The sequence below is a fragment of the Pteronotus mesoamericanus genome, unplaced genomic scaffold (genome assembly GCF_021234165.1).
Source record: "Pteronotus mesoamericanus isolate MK-2021 breed Mesoamerican mustached bat unplaced genomic scaffold, CSHL_Meso_final scaffold_118, whole genome shotgun sequence".
Taxonomy (NCBI): Eukaryota; Metazoa; Chordata; class Mammalia; order Chiroptera; family Mormoopidae; genus Pteronotus; species Pteronotus mesoamericanus.
Window position 1 is genome coordinate 8,298,901 of NW_026555301.1, and position 4,849 is coordinate 8,303,749.

A 4,849-nucleotide genomic window follows, 5' to 3' on the forward strand; every position below is an offset into this window, starting at 1 on the left:
TGCATATTTATCTAAAAGAATCCAAAAAATATATGCATCCCCTATGTTCATTGCAGCATTATTTACAATAGCCAAGATATGGAAGCAACCTGTGTCCATCAACATACAACTATATGAAGAAGCTGTAGTACATGTACACAATGGAGCATTACTTGGCCATAAAGAAAATGAAATCTTACCATTTGCAACAACATGGATGAAACTAGAGTGTATTATGCTAAGCGAAATAAGTCATACAGAGAAAGACAAGTACCATATAATCTCACTTATATGTGGAATCTTAAAAACAAATGAACCAACAAAACAGAAACAAACTCACAGATAGCAGAGAACAAACTGATGGTTGCCAGATGGGTAGGGGGTTGGGGACGAAGTGAAAACAGTGAAGGGATTAAGGACAAACTGGCAGTTACAAAATAGTCACAGTGATGTAAAGTATAGCATAGGAAATATAGTCAATAATATAAGCACTATGTATGGTCCCAGGTGGGTACTAGATTTACTAAGGAAATCACTTTATAAAATTATATAAATGTTAACCACTATGCTGTATACCTGAAACTAATATTGAATATCAACTGTAATTGAAAAAATTTTTTAATTTTTAAAAAGGAAAGAAAAACCTAAGCACCTCCCAAATGCCCCACCTCCTAATACCATTTCTTTGGGGGTTAGGATTTCAACATATAAATTTGGGGGAACACATATAGACTGTAATGCTTAATTTGCCATTTTGTTATTTTTTGTTTGCTTTTTTTTCCCTTTTCCCATTGCTGCCTTTAAGTTTTATTGGTGTGTGTGTGTGTGTTCACATGCTTTGATTTTTTCCCCTCATTTTCTTTTATATTCTACAGGTGTTTACTTTGTGACTACTGTGGGGCTTACCAAACATTTCATAGTCATAACAATCTATTTCATGCCAATAACAGCTTCAATCATGTAGAACACTCTGCATCTCTCCACCTCTTTGTGTTGATTCACAAATTACTTCTTTATATATTATTTATCCATTGAAATTTTTAGTTATTTTTATGCTTTTAAATTCTATACCAAAAGTGCTTTATACACCATCACAGTTGTTTATTTACCTTTACCAGACAGCTTTATATTTTTATATGCTTTCATGTTGCTGTCTAAAATCTTTGTTTCAATTTTTTTTTTTTTAGCTTTCCAAATGATTCTTTAATTGGCAAGTACTTTAAGATATACAAACACATTACATTGCCACTAGAAACAGGAAACCAAACCTCAAACACAGTTTTATAACTTTATTTGACAATCAGCAGTTAGTTCTCATCCACATTAACTGTTTGTAGATTTTTGAAAGTGGTGACAGGTACATAGGTGACCAACGTATAGAGCTTGTTTGGTGAATCTTCATCCTCATTTCGTTTTCTGGACAACCGTACCCGGATACAGTATGGGACATTCCTTATTCCTTTGGCCCAGACAGCTTTGTTGAGCCTGGTGTCAATGAGCACATCTGGAGTTCCCATCTCCTTCATGGCAAACTGAGTGCCCAAGGGGCACGCTTCTTGAAGCCCACTCCATGGATGCGCTTATGGATGTTGATGGTGTACTCTCTGGTCACTACCTTGTTGATGGCAGAACGGCCCTTCTTCTTCTTGCCACCCTTCTTTGCGGGAGCCATTATGCCGGGCCCAAGCTGGAAAGAAAGAGCGCTTGGTATTGTGGGATAAGGAAAGCAAGGTTTCAAGTACCTTTCTGTTTCAATTAAAAGGACTCCCTTTAACATTTCTTGTAAGGCACATCTAATGGTGAGGAACTTCTTTAGCTTTTGTTCTTCTAGAAAAGTCTTTACTTCTTCATTTGTGAATTATAGTTTTGCTAGATAGTATTAGTTGCCAAGTGTTGTTTTTTTTTTTTTTCTTTTAGCAACTTAAATATATTATCACACTCCCTTCTAGCCTCTAGGCAGGGTGTTCAACCTCTGGCCCATGGGCCACATGTGGTCCCAGGATGGCTATAAATACAGCCCAACACAAAATCATAAATTTAACTTAAAACATTTTAAGATTATTTTGTGATTACATGTTGCAATGCCATGTAAAATAAATGGACATATGCTCTTCTTCCAGTGTGGCCCAGAGACACCAAAAGTTTGGACAACCCTGCTCTAAGATTTCCACTGAGAGATCTACTGATTATCTTACCGGAGTTCACCTGTATTTGATAAATCACTCTTTTACTGCTTCAAGATTCTCTTTGTCTTTGACTTTTGACAATTTTTTGATTATAAGGTGTTTTCAGTGTGGGGCTGTTCAGATTCATTCTATTTCTAATTCTTTGAGCTTCTCAAATCTGGATGTCCATTTCTTTCCTCAGATTAGGGATGTTTTCAAAAAGCCATTACTTTTTCAACTAAGTTGTGCCTTCTTCTATCTCCCCTTTTCTTTCTAGGACTCTCATAATGCATAAATTGGTCCATTTTATGCTGTTTTATAGATTCCTTAGGCTCTCTTCATTTTTCTTTTTTTAATTCCTGACTTGATCATTTCAATGATCAGATTGTCGATTCTTGTTTGCTTAAATCTGCTAAGCCCCACTAATGAATTTTAAAATTCAGTTATAGTATTCTTTTAAATTTACTCCATTGCATTTTTTTCATAAGTACTTCCCCTTATATCCCCCTTCCCCCAGCCAGTTATTGTATTCTTTAGCTTAAGACTTTCTGTATGGTATTTTTACACAATTTCTCTTTGTTGATATTCTTATTTGTTTCATGCATTATCATCCTAATTTCACTTAATTGTGCTCCCTTATAAATCATTATGCTTCTGTAAAACAATTAAATTCTTTGTCTTGTAATCCCTAGATCTCCATTTCCTTGGGATTCATGTCTGGAGTTATTTTGTTCTTTAATTGAGCTATGTTTGTCTTTCATTGGGCCTTGTGATTGTTTTGCTTCACCAATCAGCCTAGTTAGAGATTCTGGGGCTCCATAAAACTGTTTGCAGAATGCAATTTCTCTGGGCTTGTGTAGATTTCTCAGTTCGAGAGGTCTGAAGGCTTCTTTTTCAGGAACTCATAATCTCTTGCTCTCTTGTGGCACTGCTCATTCTCCAGTGCTGCAGCAGGAAGGTGACTCTCTTTCCCTTGTTCTCAGCAATTTCCAGGCATGCACAGAATGCCGGTTCCCCATCACCAAGTCAGATGAAACAGATACTAGTACCTCGACCAAAGCTCTGAAAAGCTGGAATGCTGGACCCACATTTTATTCTCCTGTTGGAGCTTCAAGTGGGTGCCTTCTCCTGGCTGTGCAGAGCTGTGCTGGCCTGTGGCACTGCAGGCTCTCTGGTGCTGCAGGAAGACAGTCCTGTTCTCCCTTGCTTTCAGTGGTCCCTAGATGTCTAATATATGCTAATGTTGTGTTTCAAGTCAGTCAAGAGAGGAACCAGTACCTCCCCAGCAGCCTTCTAAAAAGCTGGAGTATTAAATCATATCCCACTCTTCTCTGCTCCCCACCACCCCAAGCCATGAACCGGGTGGTTTTTACCTAATCATGCTTATCTGCCTGCTTAGGTGAGGGGCAATTGCGAGTAAAATGAAACAGCTGTTCTTATCCACTCCAACGCAGCTGTTTTCTACTCTGTGCTCACCTGTGGTAGTACAACTTTTTAACTGGTTTCTGGATTTCTCATAAAGATATTTTGGTCCACAGATTGTATTTTTTTAATTTTAAAATATTTATTGATTTTAGGGAAAGAAATATTTTGTTCCACTCACTTTTGCATTCATTGGTTGCCTTTTTGTACATGCTCTGACCAGGGATTGAACCTGTAACCTTATTATATTGGGAAGATGCTCTAACCAACTGAACACTCTACCAGGGCAGTCTACATACTACTGATAAATTGGTATCTCTGTGGGGAATGAGGGCTGGGACTTCTTATCCCACGATCTGACTGGCATCACCTCACCTTAAAATTTTTAATCACAGGGGAAACAGAAACAGACTATAGAACCCAGAATGATTTATGTATCACAAATAAATGATTTACTAAGTACTAAAGAATAGGGTTGTACCCCTTAATACTGTAAGCCCTTATTTTACAGATGACAAAGCCAATGCATGGAGGTAACACAGCCAAACAGCAGATGTTTAAGATCATGTGTAAAAAAGTGACTGGTATGTTGACCTGGCTGGTGTGGCTCAGTGGATTGAACGCTGGCCTGAAAACCAAGGGTTGCTGGTTCGATTCCCAGTTAGTGCACATGCCTAGGTTGCAGGCCTGGTCCCTGGCAGGGGGCGTGTGAGATACAACCACACATTGATGTCTCTCTTCCTCTCTTTCTCCCTCCCTTCCCCTCTCTAAAAATAAATAAATAAAATCTTAAAAAATAAAATTATCCTTAAAAAAGTGACTGGTATGTAGGAGGCACTCAAAAATGAAAACTATTTTTTATTATTTCTTTTATATTAAAATTCCTTTGAGATGGGGAAATTATTCTTCTAGATTATTGTGTTGTACCCAATGTAATCACAGGGGTCCTTATAAGTAGAGGGAGAAAGGGGCCATGAGGCAAAGAATGCAGCTTCTAGAAGCTGGAAAGGGGTAGGTAACTGATTTTCCTCTGGAACCTCCAGAGGAAATAGAGATTTGCTAACACTTTGATTGAGTACAGTGAAACCTATTTTTGGACTCCTGATGTCCAGAATTGTAAGGTAATAAATTTGTGTTTTTTTAACCCACTAAGTTTGCGGTAATTTGTTACAGCAGAAATAGGAAACTAATATAGAAGTCTGAGTTAAAAAACTAAAAAGACACATTCATTTCACAGAATTACTCAGGAAATATTTTATTGTACAAAATTTACATTTGTAGCA

General features: G+C 37.5%; 1 pseudogene; it reads right to left on the reverse strand.

The window, feature by feature from the left end:
- Positions 1–1,151: 1,151 nt before the first annotated feature.
- Positions 1,152–1,686, reverse strand: LOC129081758 (60S ribosomal protein L31-like; annotated as a pseudogene).
- Positions 1,687–4,849: the final 3,163 nt, after the last annotated feature.